Source organism: Lithobates pipiens, unplaced genomic scaffold, assembly GCF_037356315.1.
Source record: "Lithobates pipiens isolate NorthernLeopardFrog02 unplaced genomic scaffold, aLitPip1_a1.2 Scaffold_22, whole genome shotgun sequence".
Lineage (NCBI taxonomy): Eukaryota > Metazoa > Chordata > Amphibia > Anura > Ranidae > Lithobates > Lithobates pipiens.
Window position 1 is genome coordinate 279,472,450 of NW_027507784.1, and position 13,271 is coordinate 279,485,720.

Sequence of the window (13,271 nt, forward strand, 5' to 3'; positions counted from 1 at the left end):
ATTCTCTCAAGTGAGCTCTAACGCTTTCGGCATGCTCTGACATTTGGAAGATACGAGAGTTGGCTCTCCAGATATAAGCAGGACCGGGAGTGTGCCCTTCCATCACCACAATGGAGACCGGGGCGTGATCAGACCACGTGATGTTGTGTATAGTGGATGCGGACACCGCCTGTAACAGTTGTTTATCTACTAGTATCAAGTCTATTCGGGAGTACGAGTTGTGCCTGGAGGAATGAAATGTATAGTCACGTTCGTTGCTGTGTTGGCACCTCCATACATCATAGACATCTGTAGCATGTAGAAGGGGTTGCAATTTAGGAGGGGGTCTTTTAGCTACAGTAGTAGAGTCCAGGGCAAAATCCAGGGTAATGTTGTGATCTCCACAGATTACTAAGGAGCCCCACCGTATAGACGCAATCCTCCTATAGAGTCTCTGTAAAAAGCGAATTTGGTGAGCGTTGGGCGCGTATAAGTTGACCAGGGTGTATGGCCTGTTGTTGATTTCCCCCTGAACAATTAAAAAGCGGCCAGCTGGGTCAGTATGCAATTCTTTCAGGGTAAAGGACACCGAGTCTCTGATAGCAATAAGAACCCCTCTCTGTTTCTTAGGAGCACAGGCCATGAACATGTGTGGAAAACTTTTATGCTGGAATTTTGGGGGATTGTCAGCCTCAAAATGAGTTTCTTGTATATAAAGGACATCTGCCCTGAGTTTCATAGCTTCCTTCCAGGCAGAAGAGCGCTTTGCAGGGTGATTTAGCCCATTGGCGTTAAAAGAGACTACCTTGAAAGACATGGTTATCAGTTACATATTGATACTCACAGCACCTGGGATAATGACTGCCAATGTCCTGTAGTGAGGCACTGCGACTAGGCGACTGCGATTGTTTATTCTCCAGGGCACTCGCATCCAAGAGAGGGAGGAGACGACCAGACCACGGGAAACATGGACGAAAAGGGGGGAAGGAGAGGGATAAGGTCATGTCCAGAAAAAAGAAACAAAACATTAATAAAAAAGTAGGATTCAACAAGAACCAGAGGGCGGAAAAACCGTCCATTATTACTAGGGGGGAAAAAGAACGCACTAGTGCTCCTTAGGGTGACATGGACCTAATGTGTTTCCACCTGCCCCTCAGTGACGGAGGCGAGCAAATTAAAGGCTACTTTTTTTGACCTTTTTCTTTTTTTTATGCGACACTGTATGCCATTCTGCTGGAGGGTGTGCCACTTTTGCGGAAGAGGACTCTTCTTCAGTGTGAACCGGCAAGATGGCCAGAGAACGCAGCAGGTCCAGGCCTTCCTCATTATTAGTCACCACAGTGGTGTTGTCTTCGTGGGTAACAGTCAGTTTCACTGGGTAACCCCATCTATACGGAATATTGTGATTCCTTAATGCTTTGGTCACAGACACTAGCGACTTCCACTTTTGCATCGTGTATTGCGAAAGATCCGCAAATAATTAAATGTGGGCGAATTTTTCTGGTGGGTACTGCTGCTTGCGAAACGCCATCATAAGCTTCTCTTTAGTTTGAAAAAAGTGCACTCTCATTAGTACATCTCGGGGTATGTTATCTGGCAGCCTGTGGATGCGATCTACCTGCATCTCCGCTTCGTCTGTAGAGGGTAGAAATGCACACATGAGTTCCTTAGCATATTGTTGTAAATGCGCAGGGAGGATGGTCTCAGGGACTCCTCGTAGCTTAATATTATTCCTTCTCGACCTATCCCCAAGGTCTGCGATTTTACCCCTTAGCCATGCGATTTCATCCGCTTGCTCATGAAAGGCGTCAATCAATGTATTATGTGAGGTTGCAAATTCCCCCATTTTAGTCTCTATATGCTCAACTCTGCCACTCACCTCCCCTACTTCAGTTTTAAAAGTGCTGACACATTTCAACATGTCTGCATGCATGGAAGTGCGGAGGGAGAGCAACATCTCCTTAAGCATGGTGTCTGATACAGGTTTATCAGCAGTGGGGAAAGCATTAAAAGGGTCTGCCAGTTCTCGTGTGTCCTCCAATGATTCCTGCTCTGTGCTCACCTGTCTGTAGTCTTCCTCTAGCCGCGGTTTAGACTTCACAGGGCTGCAGGAGTTCGGTGTAGATGCCACTGGGGAGCGTCCAGACGGTGCACTAGTGGCTTCAGGGCTAGATGCTGCCGATCGGGAGCTGCATGAGGGAGATGGTGGCGAGGCTCCTCCGCCAGCGCCATCTTGCCGCAGGCCGCGGTCCGCGGGCCTGAAGAAATCAACCAATTTCTTCGGTTTGGCTGCGTCTTTTCGCTTGCGAGACATACCGTCCGGTTCTGCGGGATCTCCGGTCACCTATAGTGCAGGTGGAATTGCTAATTGTCACGTCTGTGTTGTTCAGGGCCCGTTGCTGGAGCGGAGCTCACTGCTCAAGCGTCCATACACCAGCGCGCGGTGGCCACGCCCCCCACCCACCTGCACCTTGTTTGACCGCATGGTGTTTGACTCCTGGCCTGGCTATCGTCACGCTTCCTGGTTTATCCTGCCGTACCTCATCTCGGACTGATCCTGCTATGTATGACCCCTGGCCTGGCTACTGACTGTTCATGGTTGGCCTAGAATCTCTCCTCGCACAGTTGCCCAATCAGCTTATCCAGCACCCCAGCTGCCCTCTACTAACCAGCGACCCAGCAGCAGCACTTGGCAATCCGTGCTCCTTTGGGCATCATACTCCCTGTCTCACTCCCAGGGGTATGTTTCGCTTAGCGGCAAGGGGCGCCTTCTCAGTAATCAGGCCTTGCACCCAGGACTTGCACTCAGGACTTGACAGTATAATCCAGCCATGTCTGAGGACAGCAGAGGTGCGTCCCCAATAGACGCTTTGTGCCAACAGGCCACTACACTTAATCAAGTAATCCAAAGACTACAGGAAGGATACCTCCAGTTAGAGGGTAGGCTGCAAAATGTAATGGTACCATCTTCTTCTACAGGCTCAGGTCCATCTTCCACTAGCCTCACAACCTACAGTGGTGACTCTGCCTCCAGAACCACGAGTACCAACCCCTGCACGATTCTCCGGAGATCGACAGAAGTTCAGATGCTTTAAGAGTGCCTGCTTACTATATCTGGCCCTGCAGCCCCAGACTTTTTCCACTGAGATTGTCAAAGTTGGGTTCCTCATTTCTCTTGTTCAATGAACCCCAGGCATGGGCCCACAGTTTATGGGAATGGAAAGACCCAGTTATTAGCACAGTGGATACATTCTTTGCAGCTATGACGCAGCTCTATGAAGATCCTCAGCATACGGCCACCACTAGTTTCTCTACGGCAGGGACGGCGGCCGGTGGAGGACTGTACTGTGGACTTCCGTCTGTGGTCTGCAGATACAGGCTGGAATGAGGCTGCTTTAAAACTTCAGTTCTGCGTAGGACTTTCTGAATTCCTCAAGGATGAGTTGGTCAGGAGTGGTATCCCTACTACTCTTGAGGGCCTCATTCAATTGGCCATCCAGTTGGATAGACTCCTACGGGAGCGACAGGCCGAACGATTACAGACCTCCAGTACATCTACCCTGGGAATTGGTGCTATGCCCATTGGTCTGGTGCGATCTGCACTGACCCCTGAAGAAAACCCCCATCAGCATCAAGCCAATCTATGCCTCTATTGTGGAAGAAATTGACACTTTCTGTGCAATTGTCCTATAAGGCCCACTCAATTACACCCCTGTGTACTTCCAGGTTTCTGGAACATCCCCTTCTCAACTTACCCTTCCCATCACGTTACAGTTGGCTGAAGAGGGGGTTTGGCTTAAGGCCATAGTTGATTCTGGGGCGTGCAGCTGTTTTCTGGACTTGAACTTGGCAAGGAAACTTGGTCTACCCTTGCTCCACAAGAAATGTAGGTTGGAAGGTCTCCTGGCTGATGGTACCCTGCCTAGTCCCTTTACACAAGAGACTGCTCCTCTCTTTGTTACTACTCCTGATGGCCATCAGGAATTCATAAGCTTTGACGTCCTGCGTTCGTCTATATTCCCAGTCATGCTGGGTACTCCTTGGCTCCAAGCGCATAATACCCAGATAAACTGGATCAAGAGAGAAATTTTTTCCTTTCCCTACTGCCTACAGCACTGCCTTGTTCCCGAATCCAGAGATGCTACCAGTTGCCTGACAGTTCAACCTGTACTTGCCAATAACCAGAGTGCACTACCAGCCTACCAGAAGTTCTTGGATGTCTTTGACAAGAAAAAAGCTGATTTTCTACCACCACATCGGCCATATGACTGTCTGATTGAATTACTCCCAGCATCAGCAGCAGTCTTCAAGGGATCGTTTTCAGTCCTCAGAAACCCATGGACTTGTATGTGGCTGAAAGGAGATGGCTGCGGATCATGTCGTCCTTAGTGACCCAGAGGACTCCGGACCGAATCTCTCAGCAAACCTATGCTGCATGGCCTCCCTGATCCTGCAAAGCCTGCGAAGGGACCCTCAGATTCATGGTATCAAGGAGAGGTATCTGACTGGCAACCGCTTGATCCACGTTACAAGGGTAAGGTGGTGGAACTTATCCAGCCATTGCAGAGGGAACAGAGGATGAAACATCTTTGGGAGCCCTTGCAGAAAAGTTTGTGCAATGCGTTTCCAGAGCCTGGGAGGTTACAATTTCCTGGTATTCCTGGACAACGTGCTCCTGAGGCTTTGGTCAGTCACAGAAGGAACGGTGGAGAAGGTGGCTGTCTGACCGATGCGTTCAGACAATTTTTAGTCCACAGCCCCAAGGTCTGATCGGTTCCAGCAACCATCACCAGCATCTGTTGTACATGGTGCAGGAATACCTAAGGGCAAGATCCGACTTGGAGACCTTTCCAACCAAAAATCCACTGGGTTACTGGGTCTTGAGGATGGATCACTGGCCAGAGCTTGCACAGTATGCAATTGAACTATTGGCCTATCCTGCATCCAGTGTTCTTTCGGAACGCACATTCAGTGCTGCTGGAGGCTTTGTAATCGATCACAAAGTGCGCCTGTCCACCAACTCGGTTGATCAGCTCACCTTCATAAAAATGAATCAATGTGATATCCCTTCAATACTGCCTATGCTGATGCTGAGTGACTATCCTGTTATGCTGAGTGACTATCCAATTCCTCCTCAATGTTCATGTTGATAGCTTCTAAGAACATTTTTGGTTCTGGGCACCACCACCAGCAGCTAAGGCCCAATTTTTCTGCCCCTGTTTATCAGGGGCATGTAATTACAATTTTGATTTAATATTTCACAGCGGGGCCTGTTCCTGCGAACAACAAAAGTATCTGTGAGGCTTTACAGTGTTGTTCCACCACCACCACCACCACTGCCTAAGGCCCAATTTTTCTGCACCCGTTTAACAGAGGCATGTAATTACAATTCTTGATATAATATTTCACAGCAGGGCCCATTCCAGCACCCACCAAGAGTAACTGTGAGGGGTTACAGTGTTCTGGTACCACCAACACCTAAGGCCCAATTTTCTGCAGAATGTATAGGGCAGGCTGTATACTATATACAGGCGGTCCCCTATTTAAAAAAATCTGACTTACAAACGGAGGGAGACAACAGGAAGTGAGAGAAAATCTACTCCTAGGAAGGGAAATTCTCTCCTGTAAGAGTTAATATGGGAAAAAGGTGTCTCCTCCACTGATTTATCACCAATCCTTGTTTCCCTTATGCCGCGTACACACGATCAAACAATTCGGTGGAAAAGTCCGGCGTGTATAGGCCCGTGTGTAGGCTCCAGCGGACTTTTTTTACCCAGAGTCGGACTTGCATTTTGGCGGACAGTATGGCCGTGTGTGTGCTAGTACGCCGTACTTTTGAAATGAACGGACTTTTTCCGCCCGGAGAAAAGTCCGCTCATTTTGAGCATGGTTCCAGGTAGCCGGGACCAGCGAAGGAGGCGTCGCTGGCCCCGTCACCTGGTATGGACTTAAAGGGGAATGCCTACGCTGAAAAAATGGAGTGGGGGTCCCCCCCAGGTCCATATCAAACCCTTATCTGAGCACGCTACCTGGCCAGCCAGGAAAGGGGGTGGGGACGAGCGAGCGGCCCCCCTCCTGAGCCATACCAGGCCGCGTGCCCTCAACATGGGGGGGTGCCAGAGGATGCTGGTGCTGTGACATCATATTGGGCGGGGACATCATTTGGTGATGTCCCTATATAAGTCGCCGCACACCGCGTGTCCTGTCATAGTGATCGGAGACAGCGATGAGGCAACATCTCCAGAAGAGAAGAACAGAAGAACAGAAGATGGCGGCAGCGGCAGCGGTGACAGAAGACCGGGCCACCGCTTGTAAAAGAGCTAGAAGAAGGCGCGGTGGCCCGGCAAGAAGAACCGAAGAGGGGGACAAGACCCCCAAAGTCGGAAGAAGAGGGCGGCGGCGAAGAAGTAAGTCGGGCTCCTCCGCTAGTAAAAGAGCTAGCAGAAGATAGCGGAGGAGTCCGGCGAGAAGACCCCCGAAGACGGAAGAAGACCCCTGGAGCTGTGCAATAAACTATTTTAACCCTTGTGTGTTGTGGGTTTTTTTTTTTTTTTTTTCACAGGTGAATGGGTAGGGGCACATTGTACCCCCCATGTTGAGGGCACGCGGCCTGGTACGGCTCAGGAGTGGGGGGGTGCTCGCTCGTCCCCACCCCCTTTCCTGGCCGGCCGGGTAGCGTGCTCGGATAAGGATCTGATATGGACCTGGGGTGACCCCACACGGTTTTTTCAGCGTAGGGATTCCCCTTTAAGTCCATACCAGGTGGCGGTGCCAGCGACGCTTCCTTCGCTGGTTCCGGCTACCTGGAGCTGCGCTCAAAATAAGCGGACTTTCCTCCGTGTGTGTGGGCGAGTCCGTTCATTTCAAAAGTACGGCGGATAGTCTGGCGGACTTAGTCCGCCGTACCTAGTCCGTTGCAAAAGTGCCGTGTGTGGGCTGGTAGCTCGTTCGGAAAGTCCGGCAGACAGTCCGCCAGACTAAGTCCGCTGGATAGTCTGATACATGTGTACGCGGCATTAAAAACCCCAAATTTTCTAAATCCAATTGTCTTTGGGACAGAAAGTGAGGTGAAATATTCTGAACAGGGGCACAGACAGCAAAACAAATGTTACAGTGGTGATAACTCTTCCCTATGGTTTTCCAAAAAGCTTTAAAATAGATTTTTTGGCTGGAGCTACACTTACAAAATGTACCCGTTCCAAATTACAAACAGATTCTATATAAGAACAAACCTACAGTCCCTGTCTTGTTTTCATCACCTGTATACTGCAGTTCAGGGTATATAGGGCCTGGGGTTCCAACGCCTTTTCTTTTTTTAATTTGGGTGCGGGGTTCCCCTTAATAAACATACAAGACCCAAAGGGCCTGGTAATGGGCTGGGGGAGCACCCATGTCATTTATCTCACTGATTTTCATCCATATTGCCGGGACCCGACATTACATCAAAGCCTCAAGCAGTTTTAAATGACGTTTATTCCTTTAGAAATGTCATTTTGTGCAGGGACTGTTCTAAGCACGGAAAACATGTGCCACTTTACAGGCATACTATTGACACCCACCAGCTACGATATTTAAAGGAATATTTCACTTTTATTTTTTCACTTTAAGCATCATTAAAATCATTGCTCCCCGAAAAAGCTTCAGTTTTTAAAACTTTTTTTCAATTGATACATGTCCCCTGGGGCAGCACCCGGGTCCCCAAACCCTTTTTATGACAATAACTTGCATATTAGCCATTAAAATTCACACTTTTGATTTCTCTCATTCAAGTCCCATAGACATTAACAGTGTTCGAATGTTAGAGCACACTTTCTCTAAGCACGGGAAACATGTGCCACTTTACAGGCATACTATTGACACCCACCAGGTACGATATTTAAAGGAATATTTCACTTTTATTTTTTTACTTTAAGCATCATTAAAATCATTGCTACCGAAAAAGCTTCAGTTTTTAAAACTTTTTTTCAATTGATACATGTCCCCTGGGGCAGCACCCGGGTCCCCAAACCCTTTTTAGGACAATAAGTTGCATATTAGCCTTTAAAATTCACACTTTTGATTTCTCACGTTCAAGTCCCATAGACATTAACAGTGTTCGAATGTTAGAGCAAACTTTCGGTCCGTTCGCATGTTCTGGATGTTTGGCCCATCCCTAGTTATGAGGAAAGGTTAGGAGGACTTAATTTATTCTCTATGGAGAAGAGACGCTTGAGAGGGGATATGATTTCAATGTACAAATACCGTACTGGTGACCCAATGATAGGGATAAAACTTTTCAGTGTAAGGGAATTTAATAAGACATGCAGCCATTCACTAAAATTAGAAGAAAAGCAGTTTAACCTTAAACTGCGTAGATGGTTCTTCACTGTAAGAGGGGTTAGGATGTCTAATTCCCTTCTACAGGCAGTGGTTTTAGCGGAGAGCATTGATAATTTCAAAAAAACTATTAGATAAGCACCTGAATGACCACAACATACAGGTATATACAATGTATTACTGACATAAAATCACACACATAGGTTGGACTTGATGGACTTGTGTCTTTTTTAAACCTCGCCTATGTAACTATACTATGTAACTATGTAACTCTGACACTAGATAACATCTCTCCATCAAACCTCAACACATCCATTTCATAAAAATGAGCTTTGAACATGTATGTCAGCATTTCCTGGCCTACTCTTGACTCTTTATGCCTCCTTCAATAATCGAGCACCCTCAGCACCTCTCTCTTATGTGGTACAGTGGGAACGAGATTTAACAACCTCAATAAATCTAGAGGATTGGAATAAGGCCTGGTTGACTTTAGTGAAATGTTCTTTTAATACTATGACCCTTGAATCAGCTAGGTCGCATTGGGCTCCTGCTTGTATAGCCCAGGCAAATCCCAGATACAGTGATTTGTGGCCAGCAAGGGGAAGTTTTATATATCTGGTGATCTTGCCCTTCTATGACTGGATTTTTTTCCGAGGTCTTCTACTTGTTATATTCTTCATTTCATCTGACAATTCTCAAAGAGGCCAAATTGGCCCTACTAAATTGTGCTATCTCGGACATTTTCACTTACCAACAAAAATTTGCATCTTAGCTGTTGATAAATGAAAAGATGTTCAGTGTTTTAATGGGCTCCCATTCTATAGCTGGCTACATATTATAGAATTTTCTTGTCTTATTCCTTTAAATTTACCTTCAACTACTGTGTGTAGTGCAAGGGTCTATCTGATTACATACAATTCAAACGTGTTTAAGTTTAACCTCATATTATATGGTTTTGGTAAATCTAAAGGAAATTTGTTTAGTTCTCAAAATCTGAGAACCTTGGACCAATTATTCCCTACCTTCTCTACACCCAGTTAGTTAGGCTGTTTATAGTGTGACATCTGAGACATTCCTGAGTCTGTGAGGATCCTTATTTAACTTCTTTTTCTCCACTTTTCTTTCTTCTCTAGGTTATTCTTCCTTTCACATGCCTTTTCCACTTTCGCTGGTTGAACATGAAACCGGGATATCTGGGCCAGTGGACCGCTATAGGATTGTGAACACCTCTGAACTGCTCCAAAAATCATAGCAGTTAAACCTAATTGAGTTTGTCTTGCTACACTATTTGTTCAACTGTCTGTGTAAGTGATTTGTCTCCCTGAGTGGGCAAGCTTGAAGCTTGTCATTCTCTTAAAAACCCAATAAAAAAAACTATTGCACAGAAAAGTAAAAGTCATTCCTGCTTTGTTTCAAACCACTCTAGTACACCTTGATCAAGTCTTGCATTTGACAAATTCAGTTTAAAACTTCCTGTTAAGAAAAAAAGATGTCACAGGGTGAAATATACGATTCTGAATTAGTTCTTACGTTTTAAAGACCCCTTTAAACCAGTGCACTGATTTGGGGGAAACAAACTGTGTAATGGAAAGACTGAATTTCAAAGTAAATGTCCTTCGTTCTATAAAGATGCAAGAGAAGTGTGATTACAACACCAGAGGACTGCTGTGTGTAGGCGTAGGTGCCTAGTTCAGGCTAAATGAAAGATGCAAACCACATGCAGGGTCTAAGATGCTTATTTTAAATTAGATTGGACAATATGAGCATTTCCTGTTTGTGACAACCTTTGCGAATCTACAGCTTGGTAAAATCTTCAATTTTCGAAATTGATTTCCTAATTGTCTGGTGGCTTGAGAGCATTTCAACAATTCAGCTTGCAGAAATATCAGCCAAACCAAATGCTTAGTGTAGTATAATGAAAATGTCAGGCTCTTCATTAATGCATCACATTGCAGGTATACTCAGTGTTAATCGTACTGCATTCCTCTTAGATGCTGGCAATTTCTGGTGTTTTAAAGTGGTTGTATACTCTTTTTTTTTCACTTTTACCTACAGGAAAGCCTATAATAAGGCTTACCTGTAGGTAAAAAAAATATCTCCTAAACCTGTACGGTTAAGGAGATATTCCCCTCGGTATGCGCCGCTGACTGCAGCGGCGCATGCGCACAAGGGGGATTCTCGGCTGAAAATCCGGCAGTGGCCAACCGGCCGGGATGAAATCTCCCGTGCGCATGCGCGGGAGTGACGATATCGCGGCTCCGGCCACTCACAGCGCCGGAGCCGCGATACCCGGAAGAAGCTCCCTCGCCGTGGATCGGGCCAGATGTCGGGGCCTCGTTCTAAGGTAAGTATTTCATAATGAGCTAGTATGCGGTGCATACCAGCTCATTATGCCTTTTGCTTTGCAGGTGGTAAAAAAAAACATTAGCGGGTTTACTACCGCTTTAAGTAAACCTATCATGACAAAAGTACAGGGACCACCAATTTCTGGCCTCCTAAAAATGCTGATTGCCTATCTATTTTTATGACCAACTGGCTTTGATACTCTGAGGCACTGACCCAAAACAAATATGGGGATCAGAAAAATCTGTTAAAAATCATGTTTTTCTAAGGACAGAATTGTTGACAGGTGTTCATGCGTTTTAATTGTAGCCCATCCTGTGGTTATATATTGGAGTGTTTACAAGAGATGTACTGACTAGGTGATTGAGTTGTGCAGCTCTCACCCCCAGAGGGAGCCACTTGATGATAACCCAAGTCTCCTTTACCTGTTCAAAGGTTGCCAGCCCTGGCCCCAGTCTGAAAAGCACACTGACAAACATAGGCTCAGTTTAGGGGTGCCTTTTTGAAGATTTATTGTGCTGATAATTGGGACATTGGCTAACCGTAAAAAATCGGATCACGTTCAAGACCCTGTGCCTCACCCACAAATGCGTGCATAGAGAAGCTCCGCAATACCTAATGGAGAAAATAAATCATTACACACCAAAACGCAGTCTTCAATCAGCCAACAAAAACCTCCTCCTCGTGCCCAAAGCCCGGTATAAATCCAAGGGTGATCGGAGATTCGCTGTCCAAGGGCCTCGGCTATGGAATGCTCTACCAATCAACATCCGCCAGGAAGAAAATCACCTGGCTTTTAGGAAAAAACTCTTTTAGCAGATGATCAAAGCTCGCCACAGCGCCTAGAGGCGATTCAGTTCGCATTGTGCGCGATACAAGTATTTCATTCATTCATTCATTCACTAAAATTCTAGTGGGTAGATGAAGGAGGGTGCAGTATGCTCCAAAGCACATCCAGGCATTAGAGGACAGATACTCAAGCAGAGTCGTTCAGTAGCAGCCTTACTATTGCTGGAGGTAGAGGGCACAGCCAGCTAGGCTGAGACTCTGTAAGAACAGTCACAGTCCTTGTAGCAACCTCTGGTGTCTAAAACTCATAGCACAGGCACACCTGGAGTTCCAGGCAAAAGCTCCCTAATCGGCTTCCCTGTGGCACTTTTTAGTGAAAGGGAGCCTTCTCCTGCCCAGCTTCCTAAGGTAGTGTCCACCAGAAATATCCTATGCCATAAGCCTATGCTGATTACAACAGCTCTTCGGTAACACAGGCTGCCTACCAAGGGCAGAGGCTCAAAGAAAGAGAGTCCTGATCAGATCCCCCTCAGATACCCAACATTTATCTTCTCCCCAGCCACTTCTTCTGGGACAGCTTTTCAGGGATGGGCTAAGTTTAGATAAATATTTATAATCCAGCGAGTAACCCTCTTACACTATTTCTAGAACAATCATCAAGAGGCAAGCAGAATCAACCAGCCCTTACAGGTTCCCTGTAAAATATTGCCAAAACAGCAGCCCTTTTGTGTACCTAAACAGTAATTCAGAAAAGTCAAGCTCTCTTTTGGGTGGGTTAGGGTTTGGGACCTCATTAGATCTTAAGCTGCCTGGGACCCTTTTCTTCCAAGAATGATTGCCAGCATGACTACAGTTGTCAGCTTCCCAAGTAAATTCTCTACATATTCCTATGGAGAATGAGCAAGAGCAAGCAGGTCAAACGTGTGGCCCTCTTACTCCTTCCTTGCAGCCCCACACAGTTTTGCAGTGAAATACTTCGAAAAATGTTTTAGAAGTTGCTATTTTTCCTATAGTATTAAACTAATATTACGGTACGTAGATGTGGCCCTCAGTGGGAATAATGTGGCCCCTTGAAGATTTAGTTCTCTCAATTAGGTCCATTCTTTTATCTAAATTTGACAAGCCTGAACTTCAAAGTGCTGGCACTGCCAGGGCAATGTCCTCTGGTGCCCATACGACAAAGTGTGTCCCCAACCTCACCCTGAGCTGAGACGATGGAAATAATATAGCTAAGGTTCGATGGGGATGAATGGATTTCAGTGCTCCGGTTTGTGAACAATAAAAAATTGTGACATCTAAAAGTATGGATTATGCTTTCACCATGGAGAACGATAATACCAAATAATCCTATATACAAAAAGTAACACAGTAGAATAGTCTCACAATGTAACACAACAACGTTGTGTGTGCGTGTGTGTGTATATATATACAGTATATATATTTAAATATAAACAAGTTCCCCCCAAAGAAGGAAGTTTCCCAAAAATTGATCAGTTCTTTTCTGTGTATAGTTGTTCCCAAATATCAATCTTTCAATCTTCATAGTTTCAGTTCAGTGCAGTATATGTGCACCCTCAACTTAAGTCCTCATTCACACTAATACAATTTGCTATGCGATTTTACAGTTCAAAATCGCATGACAAGTTGCACCCCATTTGCGTCAATAAAATTGATCAAATCGTTGTGTCTCCGAAAAAGGTTCCTGCGCTACTTTTCTGCAATTTCTGTTAAATGAAGTCACAAGCCACAATTAAATCACACATAAAAATTGTACTGATTTGCAGCCTTGAAATCGCACTGAAGTAACGTGAGTTCAAAGCCGTACTGGTGTGAACCAGGGCTTA

The 13,271-nt window shown here is 45.9% G+C and overlaps 1 long non-coding RNA gene across 1 annotated transcript in view; it reads left to right on the forward strand.

The window, feature by feature from the left end:
* Nucleotides 1–9,493, forward strand: part of LOC143925510 (uncharacterized) — a 56,343-nt gene extending 46,850 nt beyond the window's left edge. The window contains exon 3 of the long non-coding RNA XR_013262017.1: nucleotides 9,429–9,493. This is a non-coding gene — a long non-coding RNA (uncharacterized LOC143925510). The remainder of the gene's footprint in view (nucleotides 1–9,428) is intronic.
* The last annotated feature ends 3,778 nt before the right edge of the window (nucleotides 9,494–13,271 follow it).